Genomic DNA, 25,142 nt, shown 5'->3' with positions numbered 1-25,142 from the left:
GGGGCATTTCACATTGTCCCAGAGGTCCCTGAGGTTGTCCTCATTTCTTTTGATTCTTTTTTCTTTTTTCCTCTCTGCTTCATTTATTTCCACCATTTTATCTTCTACCTCACTTATCCTATCTTCTGTCTCTGTTATTCTACTCTTGGTTCCCTCCAGAGTGTTTTTGATCTCATTTATTGCATTATTCATTTTTAATTGACTCTTTTTTATTTCTTCTAGGTCTTTATTAAACATTTCTTGCATCTTTTCAATCTTTGTCTCCAGGCTATTTATCTGTAACTCCATTTTGTTTTCAAGATTTTGGACCATTTTTATTATCATTATTCTAAATTCTTTTTCAGGTAGATTCTCTATCTCCTCCTCTTTTGTTTGACTTGGTGGGCATTTTTCATGTTCCTTTACCTGTTGGGTATTTCTCTGCCTTTTCATCTTGTTTAGATTGCTGTGTCTGGACTGGGCTTTCTGTATTCTGGAGGTCTGTGGTTCCTTTTTATTGTGGAGGTTTTACCCAGTGGGTGGGGTTGGACGATTGGCTTGTCAAGGTTTCCTGGTTAGGGAAGCTTGCGTCGGTGTTCTGGTGCGTGGAACTTGATTTCTTCTCTCTGGAGTGCAATGGAGTGCCCAGTAATGGGTTTTGAGATGTGTCTATGTGTTAGGTGTGACCTTGGGCAGCCTGTGTGTTGAAGTTCAGGGCTATGTTCCTGCGTTGCTCGAGAATTTGAGTGGTATGTCTTGCTCTAAAACTTATTGGCTCTTGGGTGGTGGTTGGTTTCAGTGTAGGTATGGAGGCTTTTGGACAGTCTCTTATTACTTAAAGTTCCATGTAGTCAGGAGTTTTCTGGTGTTCTCAGGTTTTGGGCTTAAGTCTCCTACCTCTGGAATTCAGTTTTATTCTTCCAGTAGTCTCAAGACTTCTCCTACTATACAGCACTGATAATAAAACTTCTGGGTTAATGGCAAAAGATTCTCCCCCATTAGGGACACCCAGAGAGGTTCACAGAGTTACATGAAGAAGAGGAGAGGGAGGAGGGAGATAGAGATGAGCAGGAGGAGAAAAAGGGGGACTCAAGAGGAGAGAGACAGATCTAAACAGTTGTCTGTTCCCAGAGTGTTCTCCGTAGCCCAGACACCCACAAAGATTCACAGAATTGGATTGGGAAGAGAAGGGGGAGGGAGGAAACAGAGGTGTTCTGAGGTAGAAAATGGAGAGTCAAGATTGGGAGAGAATAATCAACACACTCCTGAATAAAAATGGGAACTGAATATTGGATTCTTAAATGTCCACAATTTATATCATATACTGAAAAACAAAGATTAAAAATCTACAGTAGAGGTTAGACTCTTAAAAATACTATATTAAAAACAAAAACCAAACACACAAGAAAATTTTAGAAATATATATGAAGTTCGGTTTAAAAATAGGGCTTCTCTCTCTCTTTTTTTTTTGTAAGGTTATAGTGTAATGAAAATGAAAATTAAGGAGTAGTAGAGGAGTAATAGAGGACTTTAAAAGGAAATAAGAGAAAAAGAAAAATAGAAAATAGAAGAGAAACAGGAAGAAAAAAAAACAAGAAAAAAAAATTTTTCTCCCAATTAAAAAAATCGTAAAAATCTATGAAAATGAAAGTTAAGGAGTAATGGGGGAGTAATAGGGAATTTTAAAAGAAAATAAAAGAGAAAAAATGAAAAATAAAGAAGAAAAAAGAAAAAAAATTTTTTTTTCTTTAAAAAAATTAAAAAAAGTAAAAATATATCTAGGAATTTCTCTGGAGCTGTTGTGGTCAGTGTGGGTTCAGTTCAGTTTCAGATAGCTCCTCGTTCCAGCTTACACGTCTCAATATCTACAGGCCCCTTCCGGTGTAGTCAGTGTTTTCTACAGGGATTTTAATCTGTTGCACCGGTCCCTTCTGAAGCGGTTCCCTTTGTTTATTTGGCTTCTGTTTGCCAGTCTCTTCAGAGCCTAATTTCCGCCCTGACACAGGCGGGCGGAGGTGGTCTCTTATTCAGGTTGCTAGTTCCGTCGCGCCGTGGGGAGGGGCTGGCGCTGCTTTCCCCATCTACGCTGCTCAGGCTCCCGGCTGCTCTATATGGAGCGTGCCCTGTGCTGCCCGCAGTTCCAGCCCTCGGGTGTTCCACAAAAGCGCAGAACAAAAAGCTGCGCCTGCTTTTTGTGCCTTCCCCGTCTGAGCGGCTCAGGCAGCCAGGAGCTTGACCGGCGCAGTCCCCCGGGGTGCGTTGCGCCTTCTCCCCTGCGCGATCCCAGTCTCAGTTTCCGCCCGAGCCGGTCGGGTGCCCGTGCCCTGTGTCTCGCCGCGACCCTCCTGGCAGATGTCGACCATCCAGAATCTCAGGAGGTCTTTGATTAAAAACTGGAGGCCTGTTTGCAGTGCGGTAGGGGATGCCGTCCTTGGGGCCGAGCCTGCCCCTTTCCCCTCCAGCCTGCCTCCTGCCTCCGGCAGGGCTGGGTCGGTCTGCAGCCTATGAGCTCTTCTCTGGACTTGCTCGGTCCCTTTGTTCTGCGAACAGCCCGCAGTGTGTTCGGGCAGGTTAATTTTCTCTCTCTCTTTTGCTGACCCACAGTTTAAGTTGGTAACTCACACAAACTCCCTCCAATTGTCCTCAGGGCACTCAGGCCCGGTCCTTACCCTAAGCAATGCCGCCCACTCCTCTCCGTTCTGCCCCCACTTGCTGGTGGCAGATGCGGGCGTCTGGAGTACTTTTCTGCTGGGAGTTGCTTTTAGGCACATAATCTGTGAGTTTTATTTATTGATCCCCTCCCAGTCAGGTTGCCCTCCGAGATTCAAAAACTTCCCCCAGACCCGCCAGTGCGAGGGTTTCCTGGTGTTTGGAAACTTCCTCTATTGAGAGTCCCTTCCCGGGACGGATCTCCGTCCTTAGCTCTTTTGTCTCTCTTTTTATCTTTTATATTTTGTCCTACCTCCTTTTGAAGACAATGGGTTGCTTTTCTGGGTGCCTGATGACCTCAGCTAGCGATCAGAAGTTGTTTTGTGAAGTTTGCTCTGCGTTCAGTTATTCTTTTGATGAATTTGTAGGAGAGAAAGTGGTCTCCCCGTCCTATTCCTCCGCTATCTTGGCTCCTCCCTGGGATTCTTTTTTTAGAACTCTGACTCTGCAAAGGCTGGGCCTTACCTGGATGTATAATCTCCATCTCCAGGATTAGCAGAAGATTGATATGTGGCCAGTAGTAATCCCATTTTCTTGCATTGATTGATGATAACTCTTCGTTAGACTAACCTATAAGAACCCAGAAGGGTGGGACCTTGTTTTCAAGTATCTGGATTCTTAGATCCTAGCAAAGAGCATTGCATTTAGTGAATTTGTTCAATAAAGAAACCCTGATTTTTGCTTTTTGAAGGCATTGTTAGAGAATAAAAAGACAAACCACAGACTTGAGGAGAATAGTGGCAAGTGAATTGTTAAGCAATTGTATTCAGACCTCATGAAACAGTCCATAGGGTCGCAAAGAGTCAGACATGACTGAGCCACTAACACAAGACACACACTCAGAAAATACAAAGAACTGCTCAAACTCACTAATAAGAAAACAAACAATCCAATGTTTTAAATGGGCAAAACAGTCAAGCAGACACTTCACCGAAGAAGATATAAAGATGACAAATAAGCTCAGGAAAATATGCCAACAGCATACTAACTACACCCAATGATATACTACTATACACCTATTAGAATTTCTAAAATGAAAAAAAAAAAAAAACCCGACCATATCAAGTGTTGGTAAGGGTGTAGACCAACTGGATCTCATACACTACTGAGAATGTAAAATAGTTAGATCACTTTAGAAAATAACTGGTCAGTTTTTAAAATCTTAAACATAAACCTACCATAGGACCCAGCCATTCTACCCTTAGGAATCTACTTTAGGGGAAGAGGGTTTCTCTTATGGCTCAGCTGGCAAAGAATCCACCTGTAGTGTGGAAGACCTGGGTTTGATCCCTGGGTTGGGAAGATCCCCCAGAGAAGGGAAAGGGTACCCACTCCAGTATTCTGGCCTGGAGAATTCTATGGACTGTATGGTCCATGGGATTGCAAAGAGTTGGACACGACCAAGCAAGTTTCACTAAGGGGTAAAAAAGCATACATTCTCACAAGGATTTGCACACAGATGTTTCATGGTAACGTTTTTGGGAATAGCCAAAAGCTATAATGGACTCAAATGTCCATCAGCTGATAAATGGACAAATTGTGGTATATTCTTGCAATGAAATTTGTTGTTCAGTCGCTCAATAATGTCTGACTCTTTGCAACCCCATGGACTGCAGCTTGCCAGGCTTCCCTGTCCTTCACCAACTCTCAGAATTTTCTCAAACCCATGTCCATTGAGTCAGTGATGCCATCCAACCATCTCATCCTCTGTCATCCCCTTCTCCTCCTGCTTCCAATCTTTTCCAGCATCAGGTTTCTTTTCCAGTGAATCGGCTCTTCAAATCAGGTGGCCAAAGTATTGGAGCTTCACTTTCAGCATCAGTCCTTCCAGTGAATATTCAGGGTTGATTTCCTTTTGGATTGACCCGTTTGATCTCCTTGCTTTCCAAGGGACTCTCAAGAGTCTTCTCCAACACCACAATTCAAAAGCATCAATTCTTCAGCACTCAGCCTTCTTTATGGTCCAGCTCTCACATCCATACATGACTGCTGGAAAAACCATAGTTTTGACTATATGGACCTTTGTTGGCAAAGTGATATCTCTGCTTTTTAATATACTGTCTAAGTTTGTTATAACTTTTCTTCCAAGGAGCAAGCATCTTTTAATTTCATGGCTGCAGTTACCATCCACAGTGATTTTGGAGCCCAAGAAAATAAAGTCTGTCACTGTTCCCATTGTATTCGCAATGAAATACTACTCAGCAAAAAAAAAAAAGAATGGACTAGTATTACAACATATATTAAATCTTAAAATAATAATGCTGAGTGAAAGAAACCAGGCATAAAAGAGTACATACTGTATTATTCCATTTATATAAAATTCTAGAAAAATTAAATAATATATAGTGACAAAAATCAGATCATTGGTTGCCTGAGGACAGAGTATTCCCAAGGGGCATAAGTAAACTTTCAGAGGTGTTGAATATGTTCCTTATCTTCATTGTAGTAATGATTTCATGGATGTTTACATATGTCAAATGTCACCAAGTTGTACACTTTAAATATATGCAGTTCTTTTTATGTCAAGTATACCTTCACAAACCTGAGAAAAAGAAAAAAGAAAAACTCTTGCTTTCACTGTATTTGAAGATATCAATCATAGGGATAAAGAGAAGTCACAGAGGGAGACTTGCATTTTTTTGATGAAAATCTGACTAAGGATTATTGCTGCAAATGCAAGACTGACTCATTCATTCACTTGTGCCGTGCTTAGTCCTCGGTCATGTCCAACTCCTGTGACCCCACGGACTGTAGCCCGCCAGGCTCCTCTGTCCATGGGATTCTCCAGGCAAGAATACTGGAGTTGCCAGTCCCTTCTCCAGGGGATCTTCCCGACCCGGGGACCATACTCAGGTCTCCTGCGTTGCAGGCGGATTCTTTACTGTCTAAGCCACCAGGGAACCTATTCATTCATTCACTTAGTATCTACTTATTTAGGACTTATTATCTTCTTGGCGCTGTTCTAGGCACCAGAAATATATCCTTGAATAATGAAGGCAAAGTTCCCACTTTCTCGGAGATTAAACTTTAGGGGTAGAGGAGATGAAATACTTATTGCATAGACAAATTGATTCCCTGTTTTTGTTAGGAAGAGTACAGCAGGGGAAGCAGATAGACAGGGATGATGCAGGGTTGCAGGGACAGGTTTCTATTTAATTTGGATGGTCAGGGAAGATCTGGCAGGTAACATTTGAGCATAAAACCTTTTTCATACATCAATGCTTTTAATTCACAAATTGTCATAATTACATTTTTTGAGATTTTGGATAGGGAAATAATGTTCTGGAGAGTAACTTATAGTTCCTTGATCCTTTATGTGACTAACTTCCTCTATCTTAAGAAAGAATTTGGGGGGTTTGATGGTAGGAGAGTGAGCTACAGAAAGTTAAACAAAATGTATATAAATTAAAGGCCTGTGAGAATTCTAAAAGCCAGACACCAATTAGGGAGCTAGTTTCAAATTAGAATCATCTCTTTAATTACAACTTGGAAAGGAATTACCTTGCTCCCCATAATAGAACATGTAGCTCCCTTTCATTTTGCAGCTGAGCCTAAGCATTCTGTTTTTGATTTACCTTTTCTTGTCTGTACTGACTTTTATGTGATGAAATCAACACATTCATATCAATGAATGATGAGATCATTTCTGTCTGAGCATATTGGCCCCTCTGGGTTATTGTCTATCATTCACCATCCAGCCAGCATGTACTAAGCCCCAACTATGCTCTGTGCATGAGGCTATGGAAATGAATCATACATAGACCTTGAACTTGAGTGGCTAATATTAGCTCCTATAAATATATGTCTTCTATATATATTTATATGTAAATATATTTACATATTAATATAAATACATTCACATGCATTTTTAGTAGATACATGCAAATAAGTGAAAACTGAAATTATCAGACGTGTTAACTTACAAGATAAAGCAGAAGGAGAAAGGTGGCTTGTCACGCCCACTATTATGGGTGTCCTTGATGACCTTTCTGTGAGGTGGAGTTTTTTCCCCCTCCCTGTGATACTGTGTCTTTAGCTTTTTGGAGTCAACAAATCTCAGTTATATCTTTAAATATCTTTCAGGTCCTTAAACCTCTTCTAGCTGTTTACCTATAAAGTTGGAGATAGGTAGCAATAAAAATTAAAATATACAACAAATATAAAGTGTCTTACATATTAAATGTCCAACTGATATTTCTTTCCCCCATGTTTTGCTCACCCTAAAAACCAAGTCTGATTTTACATTTCAAAGGGTCTAAAAAATTATGAAATGTTTCAGATACAAAAGAGTTTAAGAAATAAATCAGTAAACTTAGCCTCAGAAACAAAACATTATCAATGTAGTTGACATCTATGTATCTGACTCTTTCATCTCTCTCCTAAGAGTAACCCTTCCAAAAGAAGTAATTTCTATCCAAAGTTTGCCGTCTTCAACCCATGCATTTCTTTATATTTTTACTACTTATGTATACATATATACTGCATATGTGTACAATGTTGCTTTGTATGTTTTTAAAACTCTACATAAATAGCTTCATATTTTAGGTATTCTGAAAACCAAGATTTTCCTGCAAACTTGTCTGTAAGATGCATCCTTGTTGATATGTATAGAACTGGTTCCGTCGCTTCTCTGAACTCTTCTTTGTGAACATTCCATGATTTCTTTATTTCTGTTCTGCTTGGTAGACTTTTAACAAAAGCTACTTCAACACTGCTACTTTAAATGTTCCTATATAAGGTGTCATATGCAAATGTATGTATTTCTTACCATTGTACTTGGAAGTGAAATTGTTGGATTATTGAATATATGCAGCTTCCATTTTATGGGTGTTACCAAATTGCCCTGAAAATATTGTTGTAATGTGAACTCCCACTTTCAGTATATGAATTCCTCATTTTCTGCATTCTCACTAATAGAAATGTTCATCACAGCATTATTTACAACAGCCAAGATAGAGAAGCAACCCAAGGGCCCATCAATACACAAATAAAGAAGATATGTTATGATACACACACAAATACACAGTGGAATATAACCCACAAAAGCAAATAGTCAGTGAGTCTGTTTTTGTTTTGTAAGTAAGTTCATTTTTAGATTCCTCTTATAAGAAAAATCATATATTTGTCTTTCTCTGACTTACTTTACTTAGTATTGTAATCTCCAGGTCCATCCATTCTGCAAACGACATTATTTCATTCTTTTTAGTGGCTGAGTAATATTCCATTGTATATATGTACCCAGTCTCCTTTATCCTTTTATCTGTCGATGGACCTTTAGGTTGCTTCCATGTCTCGGCTGTTGTACACAGTGCTACAGTGAACACTGGGGTGCACGTACTGCTTCGAACCATGTTTTCCTCTGGTATATGCCCAGGAGTAGAGTTGCTGTATCATATGGTAGCTCTATTTTTAGTTTTCTGAGGAAGCTCCATACTGTTCTCCATAGAGCTGCATCACTTTCCATTCCCACCAACAATGTACAAAGGTTTCCTTTTCTCCACACCCTTCCCAACATTTATTGTTTGTAGATTTTTGATGGTGGCCATCCTGACTGGTGTGCAGTGATACCTCATTGTAGTTTTGATTTGCATTCCTCTAATAATTAGCAATTTTGAGCATCTTTTCATGTGTTTCTTGACCATCTATCTCTCTTCTTCGGCAAGATGTCTAAGTCTTCTGCCCATTTTTAATTGTATTGCTTGTTTTTTGGATATTAAGCCACATGAACTTTTTATACATTTTGGAAACTAATCCTTTGTTGGTCACATCATTTGCAAATATTTTCTCCCATTCCATGGGTTGTCTTTTTGTTTTGTTTGTGGTTTTCTTTGCTGTTAAAAAACTTTTAAGTTTAATTAGATCCCATTGTTTATTTTTGTTTTTATTTCTATTACTCTGGGAGACAGATTGAAAAGATACTGCTGTGATTTATGTCAAAGAGTATTTTTGCCTATGTTTTCCTCTAAGAGTTTTACAGTATCCAGCCTTAAATGTAATGGGCTTTAATCCATTTTAGTTTATTTTTGTGTATGGTATTGAAGAATGTTGGTTTCATATCTTTTATGTGTAGCTGTCCATTCTTCCCAGAAGAATTTATTAAAGAGACTGTTTTTTCTCCATTGTATGGTCTTGCCCCTTTTGTCATAGAATAATTGACTGTAAGTGTGTAGGTTTTTTTCTGGACGTTCTATCCTGTCCCATTGATTTATATTTCTGTTTCTGTGCCAATACCATATTGTTTTTGATGACTAGAGATTTGTAGGATAGTGTTAAATCAGGGAGCCTGATTCCTCCAGTTCTGCTTTTCTTTCTCACATTTACTTTGGCTATTTTGTGTCTTTTGTGTCTCCAAACAAATTTTAAATGAAGTGACTTCAGCGGTTAAAAAAAAAAAGTGAGTGAAATCTTGCCATTAAAAACAACATGAATGGACCAAAAGGGTATAAATGCTATGTGAGATAAATCAGACAGAGAAGACAAATACCATATGCTTTCACTTATGTGTAGAAGCTAAAGATAAAAACAAATGAACATTTACAACAAAACGGAAACACAGTCATAGATATAGAGAACAAACAGGTAAATTGCCAGAGGGAAGGAGGGTGGGTGATGAGAGAAATAGGTGAGGGAAGTTAATAGATACAAACTTTCAATTACAAAATAAATGAGTCAGAGTTATGAAATGTACAGTGTGGGAAAAAAATTTTTAAATGAAAGAGTGTGAAATGGTAATTCAATATGGTTTCAGCTGACATTTTCCTTTCTACCGGCAGAGCTGAGTGTCTTTTCATGGGCTCAGTGGTCATTTGGGTTTCTTGTATGAATAATTTTTGCCGGTTTCCTCCATGTGTCTTCATAGCAGAGTAGGATGCAGTTGAATCTTTTGGAATATATATTTTTAAAAACATAAATGAGGGGGATTCTTCATGCCCTCTCAGTGGCTATGCTGAGAGCATTGTACTTTCCTCCTCTCCAATAAATCCTATTCACTTGCTACCGTGAATGTTTGCATGTTTGTGGATTCCGTTCTTTGGCTGCGTGACTAAGAACTCAGATTCCTGTTGCATCTTTTGGGAGCTCACCTGGGATTCCTCAATGCTGACTCAAGCACAGACACTCACTCTCAGCTCTGTCATCCTGTAACTCCTGCCTTTGGGGGACTCTTTACTCGTGTCAGTCTCTATGCTGAGAACTTTGTACTTTCTTTCTCTCTAATAAATCCTAATTGCTTGCTACCATTAAAAAAAAAGAAAACATAATGAGATTTTCCTACCACCTTTATCCCCAACCACCCAGTTTTCCTCTTTGTAATTAACTTGTTTTCAAATTTGAAATCTGTAAGTAACACATGGGATTATTGTTTTTACCTGGGGATTGTTCCATCTATGCAGTGAGGGGGAATATAGTAAGTAGAGTGAAACTTAGGGTGCTATGGCAATTTTTCAAGGACTAGAGAGACCGGAGTCAGTCAAAAGGCATTTATTATCCTTGCGCAGGGAGACAGGGTGAAAATAAAGGAGAGAGAATGGTCATTGATGGTTGAAAGTCACAGAGAAAATTGAGAATGGAAAGTCTCATCCCACTGGAGAGCTTAGGCTGGAACTGTCCTTGAGTACAGCAGTCCTAGGACCCATCAGCTTGGCTATGAACCTCTCTGTCTGTATACAAGGTAATGAACACTGGGCTGTACAGAGATGAGGGAGTCTGTACCTGGTATCCGGAGTTTCTTTATTAAGCCTGTTGAGTCATGCAACATGATGGATGTTGCTTCAAGGTTCTCTGACATTATAATGAATAATATGTCTATGGCTTGTATTTATTAAGTGTTTGTTATATAGGAAATACTTTGGACACTAGCTCATTGGATTTATCAATACTTATAACAGATTATTGAACCATTTCACAGATGAAAAACCTGAAGTTCATACTGGGGAATAGTTTATCCATAGTCATAACTGATATGCTACAGCTTGCCTTGTGATGAAGTCTAGATTCATTTAAAATTCATTGGGAAGGAGAATTTAGTTATTCTCAAGTTAAAGTTGTTGAATCACCCACCTGCAGGTGAGAATGACCAGTTTATTGGGAAATGGCTGGGTTACTTCACACCATACTTTACAGGGCATTTCTTTACAATGAAGGTATCATATGTACAGAGTATATAAACCTCAGAAAGGTGGATGCCAGGTCACCACTGAGAAAGATCTGACTGGAAGCCCAAACAGTTGAACATTGCTAAACATATAGCACTTCTTCCTTAGTGCTACCATCCTCAACCATCTTCCCCTGGGTATCGGTAGAGGCACAAGTTACTCTTACGTCGCAGCTTTCTGGATTTATCATAAAAATGATGAAACCTCAGATTTTGGCAATTTTCATTTCTGCAAAGAATTTTTAACAATCTAACTCTAGGATCCCACACTTGCATATGCTAGCCAAAATGAACTCCAGGATTTTCTTTCAGGGTTCCCTAAAACATTCCCCACTCTCCCAAGGTCTCCTTTCTCAGAGGCTGTGAGAAGTAGTTGAGTGTGAACTTGAGGGTCTAACTGCCAGTTGTTATTATTTAGTTGCTAAGTCATGTCCAACTCTTTTGCAGCCCCATGGACTGTATAGCTCCTGTCCATTGGGAGCCTGGCAGGCTCCTCTGTCCATGGGATTTCCCAGGCAAAAATACTGGAATGGGTTGCCATTTCCTTCTCCAAGGTATCTTCCTGACCCAGGAATTGGACCCACGTCTCCTGCATTGGCAGGCGGGCTCTTTACCACTGAACCTCCAGGGAAGCCCTAACTGCCAGTGCTAGAAGGTTAATTACTATTAAAAGAAGCTTCTCAGATGAAAATTCAGTGTCTTTTATTAAAAAAAAATATTGAACATGTGTTTTAAAAGGTGATTTGGACTCCATGAAAGTCTTTGCGCTTTTCAGCAGAATGAATCAAGCCAATCTGGTGGTGGGGGGTGGCGGTGGGTGTTCGCCTTTCAAACTCAGGTGACCACTAGTCCACAGAAGGTGTTCACACCTTTGAAGTTTCCTTTCACTCTGAGCTGACAGGGTTTTAGCCAAATTTGGCTTTAGGAGACCTTCAGAGATTATACTCTGCCCAGGTTGTGTCCTCTCTGTGTAGTGGTTGAGCCCTTGGCTTAAATTTCATGGGGAGAACCAAGTTGTTGGAGTACAAGGCAGACTGGATAAATGTTTCCAGTTCAGGGAGAGAGTTGTGAGAGGGGTGTGTGTGTGTATGTGTGTGTGGCTTTGGTTTCACTGGAGTGAACCCAGGAGGTATGTACTGAAAAGTTTAATTGTGTACTTAGTGTTTTCTAAACATTTATGTTTATCAGATCTAGAAATAGCTTTGTTTCCAAATGGTAAGGACTATACAATGGTTATTCTCTATATTATCATTCTTTCCCCATGAAATTCTTACCTAACTTGAAATAATGATGAAATAATCTCAGTAAATTGTCTAATAAAAAGTGTCATGCCAAATTGACCCTGAGCAGCAATGAAAAAGTAGCACATAAAAGTGGTTAAGCGTATTACCCAAAGTTCCCATTACTGTATTCAGCCATCTCGCTTTACGAAGCACTAATATTTCTCTTAAATAGGGTCATGGATCATTAATTCCCTGCCTGGCCTTGCAATCTCTTATTACTAAAAGTGTTACTTAGCAACTTTTAGACATTGAAGTTAATCCAAGCACAAAAAGCCAAAAGGTCTGTTGGTCTCTTCACTCTTATTGTGAAAAAACGGTTGATGTCCTGTGCTGAAATATTTTTCATTTGCTTTCTTAGAATTATATTGTATTGACTGGGTTAGGGAAAAAAAGGAATAAAATGTAAGTTTCCTTGGCTCCCATAGATGAGAGAACAAAATCACATACATATTTGGTGTTCATCTCATATGTCCGCCTCACTAGTCTTCATAAATGAAAATGATTTTCTTCTGTCCTCCAAATGTTGGGTTCAGTCTTTAAACAATACATACTATGTAATATCTAGCTGGTAATCCAGCAGGTCCAAATATGCCTATTGCTTTTTCTGCAGGTTTGATTCAGTGTCTGCAATTTTTTTCTGAAAACAATCAGGTTTATGTTGATTACCATATACTAATCGGTGGAGCTACTAGAACTGTCCAGAATGAGAGCTCCATTTCCACTGCAGCATGTGAATTTAATGCTGCCCATGGCTATCTTGAAATTCAGATGTTTTGAAGAAGACGCTCAACATTTTTTGTTTTGTACAGATCTCCACATGTTACGTACCTAATCCTGCTTACAAGTCTGTCTTCTTACTGGACTTGAGCTATTGGAGGGATGAGGTTGGCCAGCTAACCCATGTTGCATGGATTGATTGTTTCGTGGAAAGCAGAAAGTTTTGATTACTCATAATACAACCTTATAATACATTATTTGTTTTAAGTTTTGAACAGAAATTTCTTTCTTCAAGTTGAAGTCTATACCTAAATGATTCAATCAGTGTATTTTAAGTATCTCAGGTAGGTCCCCGAAATGCTTTGGGTACCAAGGCATGAAAAATTAAGGATAAAAGACAGTTTTTCTCAAGAGAAAGTTTAGAATTAAATGTGATAGCATAGCTTTCTACCTGAGAGGAGAAAGCATCTTATTATTAAGGTTTTAAAATCTCATTTAGATGGTTATTAAAACTTGTGAATTAATAATATAACTGCTCTTAAACAGTGACTATTAGCTATCATCATTCTCTCTCTGTGCTCTACATATAAAACATACTTGTATTCATTACTTTTTTCCTTTCAATTAGATCTCAAAATATGGCATTTTCATGCACTATTGGTGGGAATAAAAATTATGATAAACTTTCTATAATGGAATATAGAATAATAATATAAATCTTAAAATATACAAACTCTCAACTGACCAACATTTTATTTCTAGGATTTTCTCCTAAAACACATTACACCTATAACAGTAAAATATAGGAATAAATAAATAGTTTATTTAAAAATAATATATATTATTTTAATGAATGAGGGAAATTACAGAATAATTATAAATAAATATAAATTATAAAACAGTTGTAAAGCCATGCTTAAATTTTTATGATTCCAATTTTATTTTTCAGTGGATCAATGCATTCAGTTCAGTTTAGTTGCTCAGTCATGTCCAACTCTTTGTGACCAGATGAACCGCAGCACGCCAGGCCTCCCTGTCCATCACCAACTCCCGGAGTTCACCCAAACCCATGTCCATTGAGCCGGTGATGCCATCCAACCATCTCATCCTCTGTTGTCCACTTCTCCTCCTGCCCTCAATCTTTCTCAGTGTCAGGGTCTTTTCAAACGAGTCAGCACATTAAAAAGTAGAAATAAACACACTAAGGAATGCTCTTTTGGAAGAAGAGATTATAGATAATTTTTGTTTTCTTTTTAATTTCTATATTAAAATGATTGTTACATGTTTTTAAATATTAGTTTTCAACATTTGAGGTTGCCTCCTTCTTTGTTAAAGATGTTAATCTAAAATTATATGCCTGTGTATCAAAGATTGTATTTAAACTACAAAAACCCTTAAGCTGTATTTGAATTTTTGAGGAATGGATGTAAACCCCAATGAATCCTTAAATGCAGTGATGTTGAACTTGGAAAGTGTTCCATTCTTTCAAAAAACGTTGCCTGAGAATCAGCATCGTGGGCAAACACCAACTGTCCAACTTTGTAAGTCACCTTAACACTGCAGGAAAGCAACAGATATTCCCTGGACTTGGGAAAGAACTTTATAATGACAGATCCCTAAGTAAATATGTAAGACTGGGTCTATTGAATTGAACTGGTCTCTTTGCAAATGGTGGCAGAACCTTTGTTTTAACAGAGTAATTTATTCACAGCTCACTTTTAACACTTTGTATTCAAAGTGTTCAAGTACCGCTTTGCAGGTTTGTTTTCATTGCTAAACTTCATGCTGCTTGAGGGCATGCACCATGTATTTTTCACATACCACTCCTCCCAATGCACAGTGCAGGCAATGGCAGATAAGACGACACTATATATGTTTTGAGAATGAGTGAGGAATGTGCAAAGGCAAGACTTATTTATCCTAATATGGGTCATATTGCTTGACCTTTGGTGTTCAGTAAAGCTATATAAGTGCTTTTTATGTTTGAATTAAACAGAACCAAGTTTTGGTGTCAAAATTTTGAATAAGATGATGGAAACAGGCCTTAAATTTAGTTATAATAGCTGTTTAGTCCTAGAGGAAACACCTCTACAGTTTCATAGAACATTTGGCTGCCAATTTCAGATTCATTACTGAACAAATATTAGTTGATAGCCTGGTATAAAAAGAACCATAGATGTAGATAAATTACTCACTGAGTCTGTTTCCTGTTGTGTCAAATGGGAATACCACTATTTGCTTATTGTACCTCACAGTCTTGTAGAGGCCAAATTTAAAAAATAACAAAGCTCTGCAGAAAGATTACTTATTATAAGTCCCATGTTAAATGATCTGGGAAAGCAATGCTTTAAACCCCAAAGTCCTATCTTCAGGGAATTTATAATCAAATTACAAGTTTGAATTGTTCAGTCTAACAATGGGGGGGAGGGGGTGGTTAACAGTCGGTGGCGGGGGGCAGTTTGTTTGTTTTTTGGATCACAGAGCAGAAGTACCTCCATGATAAGTCAATCCAACAAAGCCTCCTGTTTCTACTATAGACTTTGTGAACCTGTGCTTTTTAGCTGCTCAGACTTTCAGACAGTTTGGAACCTTAATTTTCATAATTTTGCACATTTGAAACAATGACAAGAGGCAAAGATTCTTATTGTTCTTTTTGAGTTTTTTCTGCTTTGAATAACATATAATTTCCAACAAAAATCATGGACCATAACTTTTCCTGAATTGTTTTTCTCAAGTTGAGACCGATTATGGGAAAACAGAGGGGCTGGTGGAGTGGGAAAGAAAGAGAAACAGAGAGAGGAAGAGAGAGAGACAGGGAATATGAGGGGCAGAAAGGGAGGGTGGGAAGCTGATAGAGTAGAATCAGGACTGTCTGCAAAGGTTGCATTAGCATCTTATATTCATCCTCTTGTCTCCTAGGCTTGTGAAAAATTTACCATGTTTCCTGGATGAGGACACTTGGTAAACATTTTAATATATTTGTATAAAAGATTTTTTTTTAAGTTATAATAAGTTTTCTCAAAATCATTATCATCATTGCTACCAGAGGAAGGGAGAGGTTATATTTAAGAAATAAGTCTATACAGTAGTATAGAATTGGCACCACTAAGAAATTCTGTCACTTTAGGTAAATTTGGGCATGTCTAAGATATAAATTGAATCTGCCTTGAACTTGGACAGTTGGAGTTTTACCTGGAAGAACACAGAAGGAATTGCTCAGGTAATAACAGCCCAGAGATTTATGCAGAGCAGATGTGGGATGTGAGGTAGTGGGGAAAAAACCACTCCTATCCTTCTTTTATCTGGGCCTCAATTTCCTGTAACTCCATTGTCTAGGGAGTCCAGACCAGTTTCTGGACTCACTATAAACTTTACCCAACCTTCAACTACACTCATTTTATGTAGTTTTATATTAAATCATCCAAGGCCCTCACAGAATCATAGGGTGAGTTTGTGGTAGCTTTTCCCCAAAATTATTCTGGAATGTGTTTGGATTGGCATTTGAGCACCAGTTTTATTTGTCTCCAAGTGTAAATCAAAGAAATAATCATTTCTGGGTAGAGCCAGATCCAAATATCTCCAACACAGCTGAAGTATACATGCAGTCAGTAGAATGTTATTTATTTTAATTCATTTTTATAAAATACTGTTTGTACATAAAAAAAAAAGTTTTAGAAACAGATCATGTCAGCACTTAATCAGTACTGTGAAGTTAAAAAAAATCATAATCTGAGAAAATATATTTAATAATTGGTGCCAATTTTTAGATGGTGGTCTTTTGAATTTTCTAAATTTCCTAATTAGGGTGTAGCAAATTTAATGACAAAGAACTGCACACAAGCACCTAATTATAGTGGAGCACCACTGATATTGAGAAGCTAAAGAAAGGGTAACTGACATACCATCCATTTTGCCTGTTGCTATTCCGCAAAACACATCAGAGTTCAAAACTATAAGATGAAACACATTCAGCCAGCCTATTTTCAAAAGCTCAATTGCCTGTGTTTTTGAAATGCACTAATTTAAATTTAAAGACACATATTTAATGTTTCCCCTTTGTAGGCTTTTCAGCAGCAAACACACGTGGCATCACCATCTGTTTTCTGCCTGGTTCATTACCAATTCATCCCCTGCTCTGTGTGATCAGATCAAGAGGGCGGACATAAATTTGGCCACCTGGGCACCGGTGTCATTAATGGGCAGTCCAGCCACTCACTCATAAAGTGGTTTTGCTTGGAGCTATAGCTTCGTGGTGCTTCCTTTTTCCATTTGATCAATGTTGAGTTTTGCTCAGTAAGCTCTTAATAGTGTAATTTCAGAACAAACTAAGAACCAAGAGCTTTTCAGGAGTCCTGCATATCTGAAGAAAATAATTAGTGTTTTCAGGGACAAATACAGATTGACAAAACTAGCAGGGGTATAGTCAAACAGAGAGAGTAGAAAAGCAGTGAGAGATACACAAAGACATATAAACAGGAACAGAGAAACATACACAGGGCCTTGTCCCTTTTATTTTAGTGAATATGTGTATGAAAGAGTTCAGACTATTTCAGTATAATTCTGAGTATGGTTCATGATTGAAAATGGGTGAGTCCATGTTTTTTCTTTGTTGTAATAGAAACCCATAGCTATTCATCCCAAATCACTTAGTTCATCCCAAAATAAAGATGTTATATTTAAAACACATGTTTTACATCCCTAATTAAAGCTTTAACTGACCAAATATCATGTTGCAAACTACAGTGAATGGAGAAATAATATGATAAATTATGAAGTCAATTAAGACAGATAAATCACCCTGTTTCCCTTTTTCTACCTCCTTTAAACATTGAGCAAAATCACAGAAACCCAGTTGCCTTAGAAACATGATAGAAAGTAATTTATAGTACAGCAAGAAATCAAAGCATGTACCATTAACCAAATCCTTTAGTGAAAACCTACTATGTATGCAATTTTGAGAAATAGAAGGATGGAATATATAGCATGGACTCTCATCTCAAGGATTTACAATCAATTGATGAGATTATTCACTTGAAAAAAAATTATATTAAATCTCAAATCATTTTTACAGTAGAAATTCAGAGAAGGAAGGTATTGTAAGTCAGGAAAGTAAGGTTACATGGAGGAGGTGATGAGAATCTTGTGAAAGCTAGTGATTAGTCTTCTAAAGTTACCGTAACGAAATACCATAGACTGGGTGGTTAAATAACAGAAATTTATTTCTCTTAGTTCAGAGGCCAAACGTCTAAGATCAGGTATTGGAAGGTTTGATTTTTCTTTAGACCTCTCCCCTTGGTTCACTGGTAGCTATCTTCTCACTGTGTCCTCATATGGCTTTTCCTCTGTGCATGCCTTCTTTTGGTGTTTCTCCTCTTACAAGAACACAAGTCTTATTGGATTTAGATCCCAACCATGTGCCCTCTTATAACTTTATCACCTTCTTGATGGCCTTATCTTCAAATACATTCACACTGAGGGTTAGAGCTTCAACATATGGATTTTGAAGGTGCATAATTCAGTGTATTGGAGAAGGCAATGGCAACCCACTCCCATACTCTCGCCTGGAAAATCCAATGGTGGGAGGAGCCTGGTAGGCTGCAGTCCATGGGGTCGCTACTAGTAGGACACAACTGAGCAACTTCACTTTCACTTTTCACTTTCTTGCACTGGAGAAGGAAATGGCAGTCCACTCCAGTGTTCTTGCCCGGAGAATCCCAGGGACGGGGGAACCTGGTGGGCTGCCATCTATGGGGTCGCACAGAGTCGGACACGACTGAAGTGACTTAGCAGCAGCAGCAGCAGCAGCGATTCAGTGTATAATAGGTGGGATTTGGATGGGGATATTTTGTGGGATGAGTGGTCAGTGATGTGATACATATATGATAAGGCAGTCAAAGATCAGCCTCATTAACACAGAATAATTGCAGGTTATTAGTTTCAGTCTTTTTTTCCTTTAGCTTTATTGAAGTTTAATTGTACATTATTTGGTATGTATTAGGGTATATATTATGAAAGAATTCCCCCCATACATCACCTCACATATTTATCATTTCTTTGTGTGAGAGAACATTTAAGTTCTACTCTCAGCAAAATCCAACTATACAATATAGTGTTATCAACTGAAAGTCACCATTAAATACAGATGGTCCTTGTGATTTTTCAGCTTTACAGTGGTATAAAAGTGATATACATTCAGTAGAAACCATGTTTTGAGTTTTGATCTTTTCTCTAGCTACTAATATTCGGTACAATTCTCTCTCTCTTTCTGTTTTTCTCTCTCTCATGATGCTGGCCCACAGTAGCTAGCCACAACTTTCAGTAAACCATGCAATCTTGAGGGTAAATAACTACTCTGCACCCAAACAACCATTCTGTTTTTCACTTTCAGTATAGTATTCAGTAAATTACATCAACTATTTAAAACTTTATTATGAAATAGGGTTTGTGTTAGATAATTTTGTCCAACTATAACCTACCACAAGCACATTTAGGTTAGACTAGGCTTCCCTGAGGTCAGATAGTAAAAAATTTGCCTTCAATGAGAGAGACTTAGGTTTGATCCATAATGGCTATACCAGTTCACTTTATCACCAACACCATATAAGCATTCCTTTCTCAGCTTATCATCTTGACTTTTTGTTAATAGCCATCCTAACAGGTGTGAGATGATATCTTATTGTTGTCCTTTTAGTTTAGTTTTGTTTTGGTAACAAGAATCATTTTAATGGAGATTGTGAAGAGACTGGATTCTGGAATAAGTTAATATTAGTTAAGAGTGAGTGTGAAGTGTTGTCTTTTTAATTCACTCTTGGGATTATCATTTTCATTATTCAACATTTTTTATTTTTTCCAGTTTTACTGCATTATAACTGACATATGACATTGCATTAGTGTAAGATATATAACTAATGATTAGATATGTCTACATTGTGAAAGGATTACCTCAATAAGTGTAGTTAATATTCATCACCTCACAATTATACTCTCCTAGCAACTTGTAAATTTATAGTACGGTATTGTTAACTATAGTAATTATGCTATAGACTATATCCCCATAACTTCTTTATTTTATAACTAGAAGTTTGTACCTTTTGACTACCTCCATCCATTTCCCCTACTGTCACCCCCTGCCTCTGGCAACCACCAATCTGTTATCTGTTTCTATGAGTTCAGATTTTATCAAACTCACAATTAAGTGAGATCATACAGTATTCATGTTTCTCTGTCTTATTTACCTCACTTAGCAGAATGCTTTCAATTTCCATCAATATAGTCACAAATGACAGAATTCCATCTCTTTTTATAACTGAAAATTATTTCATTGTGTGTATACATATATATATATATATATATATATATATATATATATATCACATCTTCTTTATCCATTCATCCCTAGATAAACACTTAGGTTGTTCCCATGTCTTAGCTATTGTAAGTAATGCTGCAGTGAACATGGAGACACATGGATATGGAGATACCTTTCTGAGTAGTAATTTTCCTTTAGTTGAATATCCAGAATTGGGATTGATGGATCACATAGTTTTTATTTAATTTTTTGAGGAGATGGCACATAGTTTTTCAGTAGAGCAGTGAACAGGGGTTTTCTTTTCTCTCTGTCTTCACTAGTATTTATTATCTGTTACTGGATTTTTATGATTGGCATTTTAACAGATGTAAGATCATATCACATTTTGCTTTTGATTTGCATTTTCCTAATGATCAGTGATCTTGAGTATCTTTTCATGTATCTGGTGGTCATCTGTATGTCTTCTTTGGAGAAGTGTTTATTTGGGTCCATTATTCATTTTTTAATTTTTTTTTTCTATTGGTTTTTATGTGTTTCTTATGTATTTTGGATATTAATGTCTTATTAGGTGTGTGTTTTGCAAATATTTTCTCCTGTTCCACAGGTTGTATTTTCATTTGATTAATGTTTTCCTTCACTGAGCAGAAACTTTGGTTTGATGTAGTTCCATTTATTTATTTCTGCCTTTGCTTTTAGTTAAATCCAAAAAAAAAAAAAAAAAATCCCTGCCAAAACCAATGTTAAGGAGTTTACCCCATATGTTCTCTTCTAGGAATTTTATAGTTCAGATCTTATTTAAAGTCTTTAATTTATTTTAGGTTTATTTTGATGTATGGTATAATTTAGGGATCTGGTTTCATTCTTTTTCATGTGACAAGTTCCCAACACATTTATTGAAATGACAACCCTTCTGCATCATATATTCTTGACTTCTTTGTCATAAACTAATTAACCATACATACATGGGTTTATTTCTGGATTCTCTATTCTGTTGCACAGAGCTGTGTCTGTTTTTGTACCTGTATCATATTGTTTTAGTTAATGTAGCTTTGTAGTTTAGTCTGAAGTCAGGGAAAATGATACATACAGCTCTGTTCTTCTTTCACAAGATTGCTTTGGCTACTCAGGGTCTTTTATATTTCTATAAAATTCTAGAATTATTCCTAGTTCTGTGAAAAAATGCCATTTAATAGGATTGCATTAAATCTTATCTGTGGATTGTCTTCAGTGATATCATCATTTTAACAATATTAATGCTTCTAGTCCATGAACAATGTACATCTTTCCATTTGTTTGGATCCTCTTCAGTTTCCTTCAGCACTGTTTTATAATTTTCCTTTTACATCCTTAGATAGATTTATTCCTAGGTATTTTATTCTGTTTTGGTGAAATGATAAATGGAATTTTTTTCTTGGTTTCTGACAGTTCATTGTTAGTATATAGAAATGCAACATTTCTGTATATTAATTTTCTAGGTAGCAACTTTATCAAATACGCTGAGCTCTAGTAATTTTTTGGTAGTGTCTTTGAGATTTTCTGTATATAGTATCATGTCATCTGTGAACAATTTGGACACCTTATTATCCTTTTTTTCTCTTTTTTTGCTAATTGATCTAACTGGGATCTCTACCCCTATGTTGAATAAAAGTGGTGAAAATGGGCATCCTTGCCTTGTTCATGATCCTAAAGCTTGCAATTTTTTACTGTTTAACATAACATTGGCTGTGGGCTTGTCATATACAGCCATTTTTATGTTGAGAAAGATTCTACTATACCCACTTTGTTGAGAATTTTTATCATAAATGGATGCTGATATCCATTTTTTTGAAAGCTTGTCCAAAAGCTTTCTCTGCACCTGTTGAGATGATCATAGGATTTCTATTCATTTGTTAATGTGGCATATCACATTCATTGATTAGCAGATATTGAACCAACTTTGCATATCTTATAAATCCCACTTGCTCATGATTCATGATCTTTTTAATGTATTGTTAAATTTTGTTTGCTAATATTTTGTTGATGATTTTTGCATCTTTGTTCTTTTTTATTGGCTTGTAATTTTCTTTTTTTGTGATATCTTTGGATTTGATATCAGGGTGATGCTGGCCTTGTAGAATGAGTTTGGAAGTGTTCCTTTCTCTGAAGTTTTTGGTAATAGTTTGAGAGGATAGGTGTTAACTCTTCTCAAAATGTTTGACAGAATTCGCTCTCTGGCCATGGACTTTGGAAAATGTTCTTCTGTCATCTCATTTTGCCTAATTTGCTGGTTTTTTCCTATGTATCTGGTAGGTTGGTTATGTTTTCTGACTTGGAGAAGTGGTCTTTTGTAGAACTGTCCTATGTGTCCCAATAGCACATTCTACTCTGATCACCAGAGATATGTTCTCTAGGGGTAATATGTTCCCTGTGGGGTGTGTGGGTACTTCTGTTGTGGTGGAATGGCTACTATGGGTGATCTGGTAGACATGGCTGGCCCCCAGTCCAATTGGTTGCCAGACCCTTCCTTGTACAGAGGCTGCCATTTCTAGTTGGCAGGGCTAGGTCATGAGGCAGGTAGCTACAGAAACCCAGGGACACCCAGGGCTACTGTTGGTTCACTGGTGGTAGAGCTGACTCCTGGGTTGATTGTTTTCAGGGTCTGGATTCACAGATCTAGTGTCAGTCTGCTAGTTGGTAGGGTTAGTTACAGACACGGTTGGCTTTGAGTTCTGAGGTATCCCAAAGCTGATGCTGGTGTACTGGTGAGTGTGGCTAAGTTTTAGTGTGGCTCGTCTCCTTGAAGGAGATCAAGGTGTCTCAGAGCTGTTGTTTGTTGGTAGATGGATCTAAGTCCAAGGGCCTCTGGCTGTAGAGTCCTGGAGGTCTCAGAGCTGGTGTCAGCCCATTGGAGTGTGGGGCTAGATCCTGGAGTTGCTGGTTGAGAGACTCAAGTTGTCCCAGAGCTCTTGTAGGCCTGCTGGTAGGCAGCATTGGGATCTGATGGGTCCCAGGTCTGATGCCATTCTGCTGCTGTGTTGACTGTGTCCCAGTAAGGCAGGCTGCAGAGGCTCAGGTGATCATGGGGCTGGTGTCCACCCAATGCTGAGAAAAGCTGGGTCCTGGAGCTAGTGCTGGCCTACTTGCAAGTAGAGCCAGATCCTGGGGTCTCTGGTGCAGGGCTTAGGTGTCTCTGAGCTGGCTTAAAACTATTGGTGTGTAGGTCCAAGGCCCAGGGTTTCTGGGTGTAGTTCAAACTGACTGGTAAACAAAGCTGAGTCCTGGGATCTCTGTCTGCACAGCCCTTAGGGCCAGGAGCTGGTGTAGACCTGCTGGTAGGTGGACTGGTTCCTGACAGCTTTCTGGGGGTCCTGGGGTGTCCAAGAGCTTGTGTCAGTGGGTGGTAGCTTGGACCAGACCAGGGTGCCTGGTTGAGGGGTGCAAGGTGTATCAGAACTATTGTTGGCCTGCTGGTGGGTGTGGCTGGTCCCAGGGTGAGGCTTTGGTGGGTGGGGCCAAGGCCCAAGAGGTTACAGGGCTAATGCTAGCTTGCTGGTAGATGGAGCCAGGTCTCAAGTTCTCTGGCTGCAGGGCCCTGCATGTCCTGGAGTTGGTGTGTCAGCCTCCTGGTGGGTGGGGCTGGGGCCTAGGATTTCCTGAGGTTGGTATTCACATGCTGGTAGGTGAGACTGGTTCTGAAACTGAAGCTGGATCACTGGGGGTCAGAGCTGAGTCCCAGTGTCTCTGGCTGTAGGATCCTGGGTGTCCTTGGGCCACTGCCTACACACTGGTATGTGGGGCTAGGTCCTGGGCCCTTTAGTGAACAAGATTGTATCCCAGCGTGGTTGTGGGCTTAGGAGGTCTTAAGGCAGCCTGCCTGCTGGTAGGTGGAGCTGTGTTGTTGCCCAGCTAGTTGCTTAGCCTGAGGTGTCCCAGTGCTGGTGTCAACAGGCTGGTGGGTGGGGCTGGGTTCAGGTGCTAATAAGCTGGAGGGAGATTTCCAAAATGGTGCTTGCCAGCACCAGTGTCCTTGTGATAGAATGAGCTCTCTATAATGCCTGCCACCAGTGTCTGTGTCCGCAACATGAACTGTAGTTTTTCCTTTCTCTTCAGGAGACTGCAAGAGCAGCAAATGGGTCTGACCCTTGCTTCTTTCAAATTATTGCTTCTTCCCTGGGTCTCGGAATGTGTGAAATTTTGTGTGTACTCTTTAAGAGTGGAGGCTCTATTTCCCACAGCCCTCTGGGTCTCCCCAAAGTAAGCTCCACTGGCTTTCAAAGTCAGACATTTTGGAAACTCAGCTTTGCAGTGTAGGATCCCGAAGTTTGGAAGCTCAGTGTGGGGCTCAGACCCATTGCTCCTTGAGGAAACTCTGCAAGTTTAATTATCCTCCCATTTGTGGGCCACTCATCCTAGGTATGATACTTGACTATACCACAACTTGTTTATATCTTTAGTTATAGAAGATTTTTATTTATTTATTTATTTTTTTTTTGCTAGATTCTGGTCTTTCTTATCAATAGTTAAAATTTTGGTGTGCCCATGACAGGAGGTGAACTCATGGTCTTCACACTCTGCCATCTTGGCCTGGACCTCTCTTTATAGTTATTTTTAATCTTTATACAAGAGTTATAAGTGATTTACCCATACACATTATATGATAGTATTAGATAGATAGAGAATTATAGATTAACGGCTTTTTTTTTTTGCTTTCAGCATTTTGATTATGTCATTTCACTCCCTTCTGGCCTACAAAGTTTCTGCTGAAAACTTTGATAGTCTTATGGGGGTTTCCTTATGCATAACATATTGCTTTTCTCTTACTGCTTTCAAGATTCTCTTCTTCTCTGTAACTTTTGACAATTTCATTATAATGTTTCTTGGTGTGTGTCTCTTCAAATTTATCTTATTTGGTTCTCTCTGGGCTTTCTAGATCTGGATATCTGTTTCTTTCCCCAGGTTATGCAATTTTTCAGTCATTAATTTTTTGAATAAGTTTTCTGCTCTCTCTTACCTC

This window comes from Cervus canadensis, chromosome 12, assembly GCF_019320065.1.
Source record: "Cervus canadensis isolate Bull #8, Minnesota chromosome 12, ASM1932006v1, whole genome shotgun sequence".
In the NCBI taxonomy this organism is placed as follows: domain Eukaryota; kingdom Metazoa; phylum Chordata; class Mammalia; order Artiodactyla; family Cervidae; genus Cervus; species Cervus canadensis.
Note: the sequence above shows the minus strand (reverse complement) of the source record.